An 18275-nucleotide genomic window follows, 5' to 3' on the forward strand; every position below is an offset into this window, starting at 1 on the left:
TTGTGGGAGCTAGGTCTTACTCTAAACTGGTTACAAGTGACGTTCCCCAAGGCTCAGCCTAGGACCCCTCCTGTTCGGCATATACTTCTCAGAGGTACAGGCAAGCACAGGAGGACTATGGCTGACCAATTTTGCAGATGACTGCAAACTAGGGGCTATAACGGACTCTCCGGCTGACACAGACATCCTCCAAAAGGGTCTCACTGAAACAGATACCTGGTGTCAAAACCATGGCCTCAAGCTAAATGCCAAAAAGTGCATAGTCATCCCCTTTGGAAAAAACAAAGTACCCACAAACTACCACATAGGTGGTAGCCCCCTAAATACGGAAGACGTAATAAGGGATTTGGGGACCCAAGTAGATAGTAATCTCTCCTTTGATAATCACCTTGCCAAAGTGGTTAGAAAATCCTTCTATGTGGCCCACCTAATCACAAAAGAGTTTGCATCCAGATCGAAAGAGGTCATTGGGCCCCTCTACGCATCACTCATCAGATCCATCATAGAGTACAATGCCCCATTTGGGATGTATCTTACAAGACACCTGCAACAACTAGAAAGACCACAGAAGTATCTCACCAAGAGGATCACTGGCCTCAAGCAGATGCCCTATGCAGCTCGACTGAAGAAATTCCAGTTGTACTCGGTTGCATACCGCCTACTCAGAGGTGATCTCATCCTGACATACAAGGCCATGTCCAACCCAGAATTGATGGACATATTCCACCTAAAGAAAACCATATCCCCTTGAGCCACACGCTCCAGGGATCTAAACCTCACCACAACAATAAATAGGACCTGCTGGAAGGATAGATTCCTGTCCCAGAGACTTCCCATGCTCTGGAACAAGATTCCAATCTGCATTAGGCAGAGCTCCTTGCTAACCCTCTTCAAGAGAAACCTTCACAAGTGGATGGGAAACAGAAAGTTTACCCCAGGGATCACTTCAATGGCTCTGCTGTACAGAGGCACAGGGAATGAATCTAAGGGGGCGGTGAATGCCAACACATTCCAGCTAGGCTTATAAATGCCTTCATAGAACCTATGAAGGCAATGTCAGTCAACAACATACTGAAAGATCATACTGGACATGCTCACACACTTAATGAAGGCCATGTCTGCAAACACCAGTGGACCAGACATATCTGGCAGTTGCAGTTGTTAGTGCAGACACTTGTCAGTATGCACAACTCATGCCTTGCACACCATAGTGGATAAGAATACAGACATATATGTAAGGACAACACACTATAATAAGCTAAAGGTAGATGGACATAGATGTGTGGAAGAGGGTGTCTATGACATGGAGCCATCCAGGCCTGTCCCACCCAGCATACAGCCAATGGACCCCAAACACATGAGGTGCAGATGTCACTAACTGTGTACTGCTCTAGTGTGATAAACTAGTTAGGTAGGAGTTCTAACCCCAGACTTGGCAAGTGTGTGTGTGTGTGTGTGTGTGTGTGTGTGTGTGTGTGTGTGTGTGTGTGTGTGTGTGTATGTATGTATATGTGTGTGTGAGTCTTTGTGTGCATGTCTGTTTGTCTCTGACTGTGTAGAAAGCAATGCTTTTTTTGGGTACTCACACTCCTTACAATTCACATACTCAACATTGACAAGGCTGCTGATGTTACCCACCTAGAAATACACCTCTGGGAAGATTGTAGCCCGTGATCTCTGTAGCACGTCCTGTAACTGTGTACTGCTGCAGTGTGATAAAGTAGTTAGACAGGTGTTCTAATACCAGACATGGCAAGTGTGTGTGTGTGTGTGTGTGTGTGTGTGTGTGTGTGTGTGTGTGTGTGTGTGTATGTGTGTGTGTGTGTCTGTACTGTCTGTGTAGAGAGCAAAGTTTTTTAGGATACTCACACTCCTTACAATTCACATACTCATCTTTCACAAGGCTGCTGTCACCCACCTAGAAATACACAACTGGAAAGGTTGTAGCCCAATAATCTCTGTAGTGCATCCTGTAACTGTGGACTGCTTTAGTGTGATTTAAAACGGTGGTAGGGTTCCATCCCCACACATGTCAGTTGTGGATGTTTTGTGTGTGTGTGTCACTGTCTGTGTAGGGAACAATGCATTTTAGGCTAGTCACACACAATGCATTTCAAATGGCCTACTTTGGCAATCCTGCTGATGTCATTCATTGTGAAATACACCTTTGGGGAAGGAGTTCTCTAGTATTCCCAGTGGTGAGTCCTATAACAGCTCCATGCTGTAGTGTGAAATAGACCTCTGTTAGGGGTTTTATACCCACACATGTTGGCTGTGGATGCTTTGTATGTGTGTCACTGACTGTGTAGAGAGCAATGCATTTTAGGCTAGTCACTCGCAGTACATTTCAAATGCCCTACTTTGGCAATCCTGCTGATGTCATTCATTGTGAAATACACCGTTGGGGAAAGAGTACTCCAGTAATGTCCATGATGCGTACTATAACTGTGTAGTGCTATAGTGTAACAAACTAGTTAGGTTGGGGTTCTACTTCCAGACATGACAGGTGTGCATGTGTATGTGTGTGTGTGTTTGTAACTTGCATCCTGTGTAGTGGTGGGTGTGAGTGTGTAGCCAATGTGGAGTGGGTTTTGCATATTTCTTATATGGTGGCCCTACTATATATCACAATGTCCACCATACAGGGATAACAGATGTGAAATAGCTGAGAGGCTGGGGTGCAAAGCCATACCCATACACGTGACATAAAGGCCAGGCAATCACAGTTAGCAACCCCAGTATTACCCAGAGCACACTCTCAACCCACGTCTCACACACACACACACACACACACACACACACACACACACACACATACACTCACACACAAACATGCCTAGGCAACAACCAATATGTGGGTAGTACACTGCATATTGGCCACTGATAGTAACTATGGAGTGATAGCAGTGGGCTACAGAGTGCTTGTCACCCTGTCCATCTGTCCAATATACACGTACATGCAGACAGTGCACCTCCCCCGTGTTCCCCAATGGACACCTGCACCACCTGTGGTGCCATCACATGTGACCCACAACAGACATGCCATGCCTGACAACATGCCCTGTATGGACAGATGCCACTGACACCAGGGAATGCTGTTAGCATGCTATCAATGTAGATGCAGAGTAAACCTGCTGTTCATTACAGTTCCCACCACAGATGGGCAAGACTGGCACATCTGATGATAATCTGTGTTCACAACATGGGCCAGACACCCCAGGTACAGTTCCACATGTTACTGTACATGCATGTGGGAGGTGGGCACATCCCAGACACTGTCCATGTCATGGACTAAGGAACACATACATGGCAAGCAATGCACAACATTGGCCACACACAATAGTCACCCAGGTGACTGGATGGGGGATAGAATACCCACCTGTGTGGGGAAATGCAGAAACTACAGCCCTGAGCCACAATGCAGAACAGTGTCATGTCACCTGATGCCAAGGTATACCCATCGCCTACCCTTGTATAGTCTGCTGGCACAGTCAACCACCACACACTCGTGCAGACATGCACCCATGCATGTCAGTACTGGCACCCTGTGTGTTTGTGTATGTGTTGTATGGTGCGTATGTTCACATCCACACTCACTACAACCCCCATGGGCATACTGAAGCATGCTGTCTGATGTCAGACATCTCCTCATACCCTTTGCGCATACAACCTCCATATGACCCATGTAGTGCATTTGATATCTGCACAGTGATGTGTTGTGGCAATCCCACTACTGATGAGTTGTACTCCTGGCCCTGCCAAGTGTGTCAATATGCGTGCGTCCCTGTGAGATTGTGGCTGTGTTGATACTGGTGCCTGTTCATGTGGGCAGGCACGTGTATGTCACCTACCATATAGCTATCGTATCCCTGTTGCAGATGTCACTCACCATCACATATATGTTATGAGTGCTCCACAACAGGTAACCCATGTGGCGCATCCAATAACTGCATAGAACTGTGGTAGCACTACATAGTAATCAGGGGTTTGATACCTTGTACTGGTAGGTGTGTGACACAAACATGCTTAAGTTTTATTCTCCCACCCCTCCCTGACATGTCTTTGCTTCAGTCTGCCTCTCCCACTCCCTCTCTGGTGGATGTGGAGACCTACACCTGCTTTGCTTAGGCAGCAGCATGTGTATTTTAAATTATGCTCATGATCAGCTGATGGCCTCTGCACGAATTGCAGCCTTCCCCTAGCTGATTGCATGTGGAACAGCTGTGGTAACATTCCCATAGCCAGTTGCATGGAAACACAGTCCAATATCTAGGAACATCATGGTGGTGTTGGCACTTTTCCTTCACTGTGAGCAGGAACTAGATCTGTTGTTTGGCAAACAGTATCTCAGATGAATTGGGGATTTACCTCTAACAACATACACTGTGGAAACAGGGCAACAATCAGGAGGGGGATGTGCCTGACCTGACTACAGACTGTAAGTGTTGCTATACTGTAATTGATGTAATTTTGGTTTAACAGTGTGTGTGTGGCTATGGCTGTCCTACCTGTCTCAATACCTGCCGTGTCAGTTCCATGTTTATGAGGAATCCCCATCTGCAGACTGGGCAATGCTGTGCCTTTGGTCTCATGTTTTACCCACGGAGCATCTATCTGTGGACTGCAGAAGGTATTGTGAGGATTGAAGTCTGTAGATGGTGAAAGCCATGACAGTTACTGAATTTATATCCCTCATAGGACATATGTTGCAACAAACCCCATTACAACAGCAAATGTATGAGGTTATCACAGCAACATGTCTATACTGGCCCTGTGCATGTGCTTTCAGCCACACCTCTATCAACCTGTGTACATATAGTGTGCATGACGTGGTGCATATGTGCTGTACACCATAAACAGTGTCATCATATCTGATAACAAGCCAGTGATATCTCAGACTGCTACACATGTCATGTACAGTAGGGGTTATATTTCCTGATGTAGCCTGGACATTCTGTGGATGTTTGTACAGTACTAAGGTCTGTGTACTTATGGAGAATGTCGACAGTGTGTGTATTGTTAATATGTACTTTAGCCTGTGTACAGACTGTGGTAGATATCATTTTTCTAGTTCCCCTCCTATGTGATGTTACATGCTGCTCCACTGTATGGTACTGTATTGACATACATGTTTGTAGGGCCATACACACACATGTCCCATACCACAGACAGCCATCAGACCAAACTGTGTAGCAGCCTAGTATATGTAGGGTCAGTCTGTGAGTGACACATATAAGGATGGTGTAGAACAGACAGTCCATATACTATAATATTATGCTAGCTTACCATATGTGGCTCTGGCTGTGTTCACATTGGTTGTGGTTATGCACTTTCACACAGGTGTATCTTACCCTGTGCTGTGACATGCCTGTTGAGTCTACTATATATGTAGCTACATGTGCATTCCCCCATAGGAGATGTAGGCCAGTGTTGAGACAGTTTGTCTGTAACCTGCACAGTGCATTGTTACATGCCTAGCAGCTTAGTGTACTTACCCAGTGAGATGTCATGTGCAGATACTTGCCAGATGTAGTGTTGCTGGGCCTCCCTTAAAAGTCATGTATGTCAGACAGAGCAGTGGGATGCTGCACAGATGTTTGTCAATATCTAGTGGGTAGTATGTGGCCATGGCACCCCTGTACCAGTGGCCATTATGTGTCAGGCCAGACAGGGGTGTGTGAATGCATAACCTATGGTGGCAAATGCATACCAGTCGTTATGTGTTATACCCATCTACATGGCTATCTACATCTATATTATCAGGCATGGTACACACGTTTTGCACTAAGGGGTTATGTGTATACCTCTGGACTGTACAGTGTGTGTCAGAATTTCCACATATATTGGCCAATATCTCTGCTGCAGTCCAAAGGGGAATTACGTGCTAGCAGCGGTAGTTTACTATGATGTCCTTAGGATGTCTGTCAGTAGCCAATGGCACACATGTTATAAGCAGATGTGACCTCCCACACACACCATGTCTGTGAAGACAATCCCAATGACAATAGCAAAGGTCTACTAATATACCTGCTATACATACCTGACATCCCCTTGCACTATGACTTTGGGAATATAGGGGCTGGGATAGAGCTGCACTCCATGTCCAGGACCTATGGTGGAAATATATGTACATATACTTATCCAGATAGCCATATATATATGATTAGATGTGTATTACTTCCAATTTCCCCTGTCATGGCAACCACCCACTATGAATCCCTACAGCATGTGAGTGTGTTCCTTTTACATTTCCTGTGTGATGGACATCCTTCCTGTGTGTGGGTATCAGTGTTACAGACAGCAGGTCGCAATACCTCTTACAGGAGAACCGGCACACTCAAGGCAGCCACATATTTGTAAGAGGTTCCAGAACTGCAGACAGAGTGTGAGTAGAGTTGTGTTATGCTTGTTATATTTATATAGTACTGGTGTTACAGGGTATGTGTGTACATACTAGTTTACCTTGAAATGCATTATGTCTGCATAGGTTCATAGGTTCATAGGTTCATAGGTTCATAGGTTGGTACTAGGCTATCAGCCCTAGGGCCTATACAAGCCTAGCCATAACAATTCCCTGGCTATTTCTTCCCACATTATTTACTTTCCTGGACCCCTGTCTAGCAGGGCAACTGACGTGATCCCTGGGGTGAATTTCCTTTCTCCCATCCAATCGTCAAGGTTCCTCTTGAAGAGGTCCAAAGAGGCACTCTGCTTGACATGTATGGGCAATCTATTCCAGAGTCTGGGGAGTCTCTGGGTCAGGAACCTATCCCTCCAGCATGTTTTGTTTATTGTGATGACAAGGTTTAGATCCCTGGAGCGTGTAGCTCTGAGGGATTGGGATTTCTTAAGTGTAGCATGTCCAACAGCTCTGGGTTTGACATGGCCTTGTATGTTAAGCAGAGATTGCCTCTGAGTAGACGATATGTGACAGAGTATAGCTGGAGTTTTTAAGGCGGTCAGCGAGGGCATCTGCTTTAGGCCTGTGATTCTTTTAGTGAGGTATTTCTGAGGCCTTTCCAGTTGTTGCAGATGTCTTGAGAGGTACATACCAAATGGGGCGCTGTATTCTATAATGGGTCTAATGAGGGATGAGTACAGTGGGACAATGACCTCCTTTTTTCTGGATGAAAAGCCCTTTGTGATGAGGTGCGCCACATAGAATGATTTCCTGACTGTTGTGGCGATGTGGTTATCGAAGGTGAGACCACTGTCCACCTGTGTCCCTAAGTCTCTTATCACACTTTCTGTGTTTAGTGTACTGCCACCTATATGGTAATTCATGGATACATGTTTTTTCCCAAAGGGGATAACAATACATTTCTTGGCATTGAGCTTGAGCCTATGGCTCTGGAACCAAGCATCTGTTTCTGTAAGGCCCTTTTGTAGAGTATCCACATCATTTGGGGATTCAATAATGGCTCCCAGTTTGCAGTCATCTGCAAACTTTGTTAGCCAGAGTCCCTTAGTATTGACCTGTACTTCAGAGAAGTAGATGCCAAACAAGAGCGGCCCCAGGACTGAACCCTGAGGTACTCCACTTGTCACTTGTCTGGAGCTGGATTTGGAGTCGGCTACTTTTACAGTGTGGGTTCTATCAGTAAGCCATTTAGCAACCCATTGGGTGACATAGGGATTAATGCCCAACTTAGTAAGTTTATCTATGATTCCAGAGTGGGGGATGGTGTCAAAGGCCTTGGCAAGGTCTAGATAGGCTGTGTGGACCACCTTACCCTTGTCCATGGCTCTGGAGACTGATTCAAAGAAGTCAATCAGGTTCAGGAGACAAGACCGGCCCTTCACAAACCCAAACTGGGTGGGGTCCAGTGTTTGAAGGTTGCCAATGTCTTTGTTTATAAGTTCCATGATAATACGCTCCATGGCCTTGCAGATAAGGCTTGTCAGACTGATGGGCGGTAGTTTCCGGGAGCCAAGGTGGATCCCCCCTTGTGGATTGGGATAACTGTAGCTCTGCGCCACTCAGTGGGTATGAAACCTGGGGTGAGGCTATGATTAAACATGACACTTAGGTGAGGTGCCAGTTCATATTGTAGTTCATGTAGTACACAGCCCGGGATGTCATCTGGTCCCATGGATGCTGTATTCTTGGCTTTAGAGAGTGCGTTTTGTACCTGTGTGGCCGTTATTACTGGAATTTGGCAATCTTCCGGTATTGAGATGGGCCATTTAGGGGGTGAGAGGGGGGTGAAGTTGGCACTGAATCGATCTGCCAGGATATTGGCAATATCCTTTGGATCAGTATATTTAATGCCATTCTGTTTTAGCTCAGTGCAGATCTGAGCATTGCCATTTAGATTCTTGACATAGTTATAGAATGCTTTGTGGTTGTCTTTGGAATCTTTGGCAATTTTATTTTCGTAACTAGCTTTGGAGGATTTTATGAGGCATTTCAGTTTCTTACTGAGGCCAGTAAGGGAGTTTTTTGCATCCTGGGATTTTCCTCTTTCTGCAAAAGTTTCTTCCTTTTGTTGTAAAGTTTGTTTATGGCAGGGGACTACCAGATTGGCTTCCTTTTTTGGATGAGAGCATTTTGGTTCTATTTGGGATGGCACGATTCATGCATGAGTGGATGTGCTCGTACAGTGCCTTAGTGTAGGATTCAGCAGTTGAACTTTCAGTTCCGCCTGCATGGGTGTTATGAAGTTTGTCATTTCTGACTTGAGTAGCATGAAGTTGGCTTTGGAGAAGTTTTTATGGTGGTTTCTTTACTGGGGGTGTGGGTGGGATGTGGATGTTAAGGGTGATTTGCTTATGGTCAGACCTGACTAACGAGGGGGTGACCATATGTATGGTGCATTGATTTCCCATGTTGGTAATGACCTGGCCTAGGATATTGGAGCCTCTGGTGGGACTATGGATTAGTTGATCCAGGGCATTGGAATTTATGAATTCCAAGAACCGTTGCGCAAAGGTGTTGGGACATGAGTAGTTTTCCCAGTTAATGGCAGGGTAGTTAAAATCACCCAGTATTAGGGTGTTTGGTTCTATCTTAATATTTTCCAGTATGTTTAGAAAGTTGTAGTGAGAATCTTGGGGTATGGTGGGGGATCTGTAGCAAGCTACAATTTGGATTGCAGTCTTACCTAGTGTTAGTTGCACTTGGAGAATTTCAGACACATTGTGTTGGCCAACTAGCCTGGTGGTGTGAATATCCTTGGTGAATATTGACACTCCTCCACCTTTAGTGTTTCGGTCCTGGTTTTGTGGCCGAAAAGTGTGGTAAGAGTTGTAGCCTGGTATTGCAGGGGTGCTCTCTGGAGCCTTGAACCAGGTCTCAGTTACTGCACAGATATCGATGTTCTCCATTTTTAGGAGTGCCTCGAGAGTGCAGTTTGAGGTTTAGACTTCTAGCATTGAGTAGCATTACCTTCAGATTTTGCATGCTTGTACCTGTTACGGTGGTGGTTTTGTCCTTTGAAGTTTGCCTAAAAAAGGCACTATAGGGGTGGCAAGAGCCTTAGCCAGTAACCTGAATCCCAGGACGACAGGTGCAGACCATCTCTGGCAAAGCATCGTGGTCTGTCAATCATGTCATCCCAGGCAGACAGATACTGGATCCCCTTTGAATGACACCATAAGCTTAGCCAATTGTTGAAGTCAATCATTTTATCCTTATATTGTGGTATCATTCTGGGTGAAGGCAGGATGCTACTCAGGGCTAGGGTCATACCTGCCTGGGCCACATGATCCGAGAGCTCTTCCATGTCTCTTTTCATGTAGTCCAGGGAGGTACGTCTCAAGTCATTCACTCCAACATGGACAATGACAGAGTCATATTTGTACTTGTTGTGGAGTGACTTGAGTGCATGCGTTATGTGGCGGATCCTGGCACCACAGGCAGCTGACTGTAATTTTCTCCTTATTCAACCTGGTGAGAGGGACATCAGTGTGCGGACTATAGAGTCACCTATGACTAAAGTGTTAGGTACATTGTCTTGCCTTAGGGGCTGTTGCTGGGTGGCACACTGGTGTTGTGAACTATGTGACACATTGGTTGTGATTGGTGTTTGTTTGCGTTTCAGCTTCAGAGGTCTTTGTTGCTTGGGCAGGTTACAGTTAAGGGCCTCTGCATATGTGGATTTAGTGTTGCTATATGTGGGTGTTGGTGGTGCGGGTTTAGAAGGGCTATGTGTTGCTTGAGATGTAGTGTGGGTGTTAACCTTCTCCTCTTGACTGTTTAGCACAATCTTGGGTGGAGAGAGCTTTGCTTCCATTTTGGCTATGTAAGTGCATCTCTCACAGGTTGTAGTGTTGGGTGGTAGGAGGAGAGGGTTGTCTGTGTACATGAGGCAATTGCTGCATTGCCCCAGTATGCCCAGATTCACCAGGTGGACAGGAGAAATCACCGGAAGCTGACCCTTGGACATGCTTGGTTTGGGGCTTTTTTTCTTTGTAAAGTATAGGAGCTGTTTACTTAGCAAGGTACTTTGCAATTATAGGCTGTTTAGTGCCTACTATTAATTTCTCCTTGTTAACAAGGAGAGTTCAGTGTTTGTATGAGTTTAAGGCTTCCTAGTGCTTTCCAGCAGGTATTAGAGAAAGTGCTAGTCACAGGGATGCTTAAAGGTAAGATTGAAAAGAATGCACTGCAGTGTGCACTAGAGAAGTTAGATGTGAAAGTAGGTAACTTGAGTTTTACCTGCTTAAAAAGTTAAGGTTTAGTGGAGAGTTACTATTTTTAAAACAGCAAGATGGATTGAAAGGGGGTGGTCACTTTTATATTTTGGTACTATGAAATACTGTAGGATGGCCAATAAATTTAAATAATTGAAGGGGTGGGATTTCAAAAATGATGATTTTGTGATTACTCACATAAGCCAGTGAAAGTAGAGAGAAATGAGAAATATGGTCAGATTAACATAAGAGGCGGGTAACTAGAAAGACAGTGGTATTTAACAAGACAACTCAGCTCACAACTGTGGGACTATCCTTTTGCTGGCCAGAGGTGTGCCTATCATGTTTTGTCTGTCCACCACATAGGTCCTGTGTCAGATATTACACTGGCAGTGTGTGTGTTGAGTGCTATCAGTACATGGCTACATCCATTTCTGTTTCTAACCTCAATTCCCTGAGTAAGGATATGTTGTAGACTATCCTGTAACACCAGCAACTTGCTTAGTGTATGGCAACAGTTTTCCACATATGTGCCTGTGTTCCAGCCTCTGTCCTCCACCTACATACCAAGCTTTGCACATATGTCATGCTGTTGGGGGTTGTTCTGTAGTGGGCTGTGAGTATATCACACTGTCATTGCTGACATCAGTCCACTGCTGTTGTATCCTCCACAAATATGGTGGGGCTTGGGCCATATATGTGTGGGCATCACCTACACAATACATGTGTGCCCTTATGCACTCCAGAGGCCAGTATATGTAATGGTGGTATATGGCCCTATATTAATGAGTCTGGGGGGGGAGCACCATAAATGACCTAGGCTGTTACAAAATGTGGAGATATCAGGGGTGAGCTGCCTTAAGGTATCTGGATGTACAGTACTGTATACTTCACCTATATTTACATTACTTACATGAATTGGGTTAATGCAAGCCTACTGCCTCCTGCCATACAGACTGTTCTGTTTGTCGGTGTGTCCGTGATGGTGTCAGTTATGCCTTGTTATGTTACAGTTACAACCCATTTGGTCACATGACGTCTTTACCACCTACTGTGTTTGTACAGAGTGTAGATAGAGGCTGCCGAACTATACATTTGCATTACATACTGTTGATTGTTCGGTATCCTGCGGCCCAGTTTGTCTTTACTATTGTACAATTTGAAGGGCTTGGCCTGAACTGCAACAGTTGTGAACCTTTCCAGACTACTGTATTAGTGTAACTGTTTCACAGTTGCATTACTCTGTTTATATGGTTGTCAGTGTCTGAACAGCTATATGACATGGCATATAGAACTGTAATAGTACACAATTAAAGGCTTTCCATTTCTGCAAACCTGTGTGTGGTGTTTTTTCTATGTCCTCTCTATGGGTATATGTTGCAGGCAACGATTGTCATTTGTATGGGTAGCCTATACAGTGTCCAGTCATTCAGGTGTTAACTGTAGGCATAGTGGCTGTTCCATACTGTGTGCACCTTCCACATATGTATCTTACTGTACATATATCTGCGTGTATATGTGTAGTCACATGTATAACTGTATATATATATATATATATATATATATATATATATATATATATATATGTATATATGTATCTGATTATCTGTCTGTATACTGGGGATTTTGATGGCTTCCACATATTACATTTCCTATGGGAGGCAAACTGTACTGCATAATACATTACCAATACCAGCCTGACATCATACAGGTGGGATGTAGTACTGTTAACATCTTGTGCCCATGTCATGTCAAGTCCTGATTATGGGATCTGCAGCACCTGATAGTGTATTGCAGGGTGGACATGTTAGGCTGTGGGGGAGATACCTATTCGTACAAGACGTGTAGTATGTGGGGCCTTTCAACCCCATTAACGGTGCATGTGGACATATGTGAGTTCGTTAATCACCATTGCTATTTACAGTTGTATGGCCATATATACCTATATAAATATATATATCTGCTTACATATATATAACTATGTCCATATATACCTACATGGATATATATCTGCATACACATATGTAACTTGCTATGTATATGTAGACATATAGGAGTAGACACATATATGAGTCGATGTAGGCATTTGCATGTATATATGTTCCTATATATTAAAATATATGTATATAGTTTTAGAAATATATATATATATATATATATATATATATATATATATATATATATATATATAGATAGATAGATATAGGTATGTTGTATCTGTTTAGATTTTAATATATTTACACATACATCTAGATGTTGGTATACATTCTCTGTACTGTTGCACGACTGGATGATATGTTTCTGAAAACATCAGATTTATTTGTATCTGGCATGGCTTAATAGTAAATCACTTTGTGTATGGTGTGCAGGGTAGTCGGTTTGAGCCTTGCAAGAGCTGTTTATTTTGCTGCTGGGCAGAACACGGCCTGTTGGATACAGAGTAATAGAGGCACTTTTGAGCAGTTGTAAACGGGTTTGCGTGGGGGTAAGCTCTGCCTACACAGGTTAAGCAATATAGAAGCTAACTGAGTGTAAGACACTGTGACCGGAAGTAAGCATTGCTTGGCTCTGCGCAAACCTGCGGAAACCCACTTACAACTGCTTTAAAGTGCCTCAATCACTCTGCATCCAATGGCCGGTGTTCTGCCCAGCAACAAAATAAACAGCCTCTGCAAGGCTCAAGCCCAGGACCCTGTAAACCATAGTCAAAGGGAATTACCACTAAGTCATGACATATATATATATAAATCTGATGTTTTCAGAAACATATCATCTAGCACAATCATTCAACAGTACAGAAAAAAATGCACTTTAACATCTAGTGTGTGTGTGTGTGTGTGTGTATGTGTGTGTGTGTGTGTGTGTGTGTGTGTGTGTGTGTGTGTGTGTGTGTGTGTGTGTGTGTGTATATATATATATATATATATATATATATATATATATATATATATATATATATATATATATATATAGATAGATAGATAGATATAGATATGTATATATAGATATAGATATAGATACATATATATCACTATATGTATATATGTATATATATATATATATATATATATATATATATATAGACATGTATATACAGATATATATATCTAGATATAATAGAGAACATAACAAAGACATATATGAACACAGGCACCATTAATGGGGGTGAGGGGGCTCAAGCAACCTATGTCTTACACATATTGATATCCCTCCTGCAATACAATGCCAACTGTTGCAAATGCCATAACCAGGACCTGACACTACATGGTCACATGATGTTAACAGTAAGCCATCCCACCTTTATTATGTCATACTGGTATTGATAACATATCATACAGTATAATCTGGCTACCATAGTGAGTATACAATGTGTAAGCAATAAACAGTCCTATGATACATATACAGAGACACATCTATGCAGATTCTTATATATGGATATATATATATATATATATATATATATATATATATATATATATATATATCTACACATATATAGATATATATGTAACTACACATACGCACACAGAGGTATGTCTAGGAAGATACATAATCAGGTGGTGCACACCATACTGAACAACTAGTATCCCTACAGTTTCATCCTCATCTGATGGACAGTGTATGTTTCACCCATACCACAGGCAATTGTTGCCTGACACATATACCCACAAAGAAGTTAAAGGATGTAACACAACACACAAGTTTGTATACATAGGAAAGGTTCAGTCGTGTACTATTACAGTTGTATATGCCATGTCATATAGCTGATTATGCTTTGACATACATACAAACAGAGTAATGCAACACTCAAAAAGATCATTTATTACAGTAATCCGAAAACATCACTTCTGTTGGTGTTCATGCCAAGGCCTTCAAGTAGCAAAACAGGAAAGACCGACTTGGTTCACAAGGTGAAATGTATGGTAAGGTACATCCACATACCTTAAGGCAGCTTACTACTGGTAGCCCTCACATGTTGTAACACCCTAGATTACTTATGGTGCATACACTGCCTTACAGGGGCATAGCACACTGTTATATACACTGACCTCTAGACTGCAGAGGTGCACACATGTGTTGTGCAAATGAAGCCCACATATATATGGTGCATATGGTCTGTACACCATTATTTATTGACATCATACCTGATAAGCCAGTCAGGTAACTGACTGCTGGACATGTTGTGTGTAGTCGGGGCTGTTTCTGAGGACATTACTTGGACATTCTGTGTTTGTGTGTACAGTGCTGTGGTCTGTGTACATAGGGCAGGGGTCTGCAGCTTTCACTATCCCAAGAGCCATTCTGACCCCTTACCCACCAAACTAAATTCATCAGGAGGCACAACAGCTATCTGACTCCTACAATGAAGATAGCAGAGCATATATGGCTTCAAATATAGTTATACTAAATACAATATAACTAAGTGTATAAGAACAATACCTAACATATTTCCATAATTGGGTTCCTGTTTTGGGATTGCTTGATCTGTGTGTGTGTGTGTGTGTGTGTGTGTGTGTGTGTGTGTGTGTGTGTGTGTGTGTGTGTGTGTGTGTGTTGTGCGGTAGAGTGTCCATTAATCCTCAGTGGTACATGAGCCACTACAGCAGGGTTGAAGAGACACATGGCTCCAGAGCCGCAGGTTGCAGACCCCTGAATTAGGATGATTGATGACCCTATGTGTATTGTGCTTACGAACAATGGGCTCTGTACAGACTGTGGTAGACGCCATTTTTCTCTGTCATGTTCTATCTACTGTTACATGCTGCTCCAGTGTTAAGCTTTTGTATTATATGTGGCTGTGGCTGTGTTGACATTGGATGTGGGTATGCATTTTCTCACAGGTGTCTGCTACGCTGTGCTGTGACCTGCATGTCGAGCCCACTATAATCGCAGGTACATGTGTATTCCCCCATATAATATGTATTCTAGTGTTGTGGCAGTCTGCCTGTAGTTTGCCCAGTGTTTTGTGTCATGCCTAACAGCCTACTGTAAATACCCAGTGTGCTGTTATGCCCAGTTATTTGCAAGAAATGCTGCTGCCAGGCAAGCATAACTGTTGTGTATTTCTGACAAAGCAGTGGCATGCTGTACAGATGTATGTCATTATCTACTGGGTAGTATGTGGCCATATGAACTCAGCACCATCAGGTATTATGTGTCTGGACAGACTGGCATGTGTGCGTGCATACTCTGTGTGGGCATATGTACCCCAGTATTGTCAGGATATACCCATGTACATGGCTAGTAACATCCACATTGGGAGGTGTGGTCCACATGCCTTGCATGAAGGGGACATGTGTACACTTCTGGACTGACCACAGTGTGCTAAACTGTCCACATATAGTGGTCATATCCCTACTGTAGTCCACATGATCATTACTGTGCTAGCAGTGGGACTGTACTATGCTGCCCCTAGGATGTCTGTCCATAGGCAATGGTGCACATGTCTACAGCAGATGTGACCTCCCACACCCAAAATGTCTGTTAAGACACCCCTATGACAGTAGCAACAGTCTTCATATATACCCACAATACATCCATGACATTCCCTTGCACTACGGGGTTGGGACTATTGGCACTGAGGTAGGACTCTACTCCATTTTCTGGACATATGGCAAACATATATGTGTACACATATATCCACATATCTATGTAGATATATACACATATACATATCAACATACATATATGGACATATACATATCCACATACATATACGAAGATATAGATGTACATATATATATATATATATATATATATATATATATATTTATATATAAACACTCACACATATACATATACAGAGCAATGACTTAAACAAGTGGCTAAGCGTCTGATGTCATTCAAAGGGGATCCAGTATTTTTCTGCCTGGGGCGACATGATGTACAAACCACGATGCTTTGCCAGAGATGGTCTGCACCTGTTGCCCCTGGGATTCAGGTTACTGGCTACAGCTCTTGGCTCCTCCATAGTGCCTTATCTAGGCAAGGTTCAAAGGACAAAACCACCACTGTAACAGATACAAGCATACAAAACTGACGGTAATGCGACTCAATGCTAGAAGTCTAAACCTAAAAAGGCACTCTTTTGAGGCACACCTACAAATGGGGAACATCGATATCTGTGCAGTAACTGAGACCTGGTTCAGCACTCCAGAGAGCACACCTGTAATACCTGGCTACAACCCTTATCACACATATTGGGCAACAAACCAAGACCACAACACTACATGTGGAGGAGTGTCCATATTCACCAAGGTCATTCACACCTCCAGCCTAGTTTCCAACACAATGCATCTGAGAATCTCCAGATGCAACTAACACTAGGTAAGACTGCAATCCAAATTGTAGCTTGCCACAGATTCCCCTCCATGGCTCAAGGTTCTCACTAAACCATTATAAACATACTAGACAATATTAAGATACAGCCAAACGGGGGCAGAGCCTGAATGGCTAACTGAAAGCAGCAGTATTTTAGAGCTCCACATAACTAGTTAAATAAGACAGGAAAAAATATTCTTTTTTTTCTTCAAAATATAAAATCTTATAGATAAAGGACTAATTTACATAATTAGAAACATTGGTGAAGTTTTAAAATAATTTCCTGTCAAAAAGCTTGGAGATATATTCACTTGTTAAAATGAGCAACTCAAGGAATTCTCACCAGGATGCTGCCTTAAAGAAGGAACTACAACATATGACATCTACCCTGCAGGAGTTGTCTTTGAAGATGGATGATTTTAAAGAGAACCTAGAAAATCTTAAAGCAAGCAGTCAGAAACAGGCTGACACCCTCAAGGAAATGCTACAACAACACCAGACAAGGATAACAGGAATAGAGGTTTCTCTAAATGACTTAGAAAGCAGACTTAAGGAAGAGGAAACACAGAAAGAACTGCTTCTTAAACAAAACACTTGGTTGGTTAATAAAGTAGATGACTTGGAAAATAGGGAGAGGAGAAATAACATCAGGATTTTCAGATTACCTGAAAACACAGAAGGTGAGGATATTATTTCCTTTTTATCAAGCTGGATCCCTGACTTTTTAAATTTAAAAGAAGGACTTTCCTTTGGCATTGAACGAGTGCACAGAGCTCTTGGAAAACCTGACACTAACTCAAACTCTCCTCTTAGGTCAATAATTATCAAATTTCTTTCATACTTGGACAAGGAACTGATTTTAAGATCTGCTTGGAGTAAGGCACCTCTAAAATATAAACAGATCCTGATAAGATTTGATAACGACTATTCATCTAGAATAATGGAACAAAGGAAAAAAGTGTGGCCAATGATAAAGTTTCTGAAACAAAATAACATCAAGGCACAACTTGTATATCCAGCTAAGATAAGAATATTGTATGCCAATGAGATGAGGACTTTTACTGACTTAGAGGAAGCCTCTTCATTTATTAAAACTAATAATGCGATTACTTTACCAGAAGATATGGATTGGATGTCACCTTCACTCAAGAGAACAAAAGAAACAAATGTCTGGAGAGATGTCAAAAAGAAGAAGCAAAAGATTGATATTGTTACAGCCAAATCTCTCAAAGCATCTACTATGATATGAATTGTTTTAATATTACTTTAAAGGACCAATTTTACTGCTTGGAATTTTAAAACAAACGTAACTAACTACT

This window comes from Protopterus annectens, chromosome 6.part0, assembly GCF_019279795.1.
Source record: "Protopterus annectens isolate FY-2018-M chromosome 6.part0, PAN1.0, whole genome shotgun sequence".
Classification (NCBI taxonomy): domain Eukaryota; kingdom Metazoa; phylum Chordata; order Ceratodontiformes; family Protopteridae; genus Protopterus; species Protopterus annectens.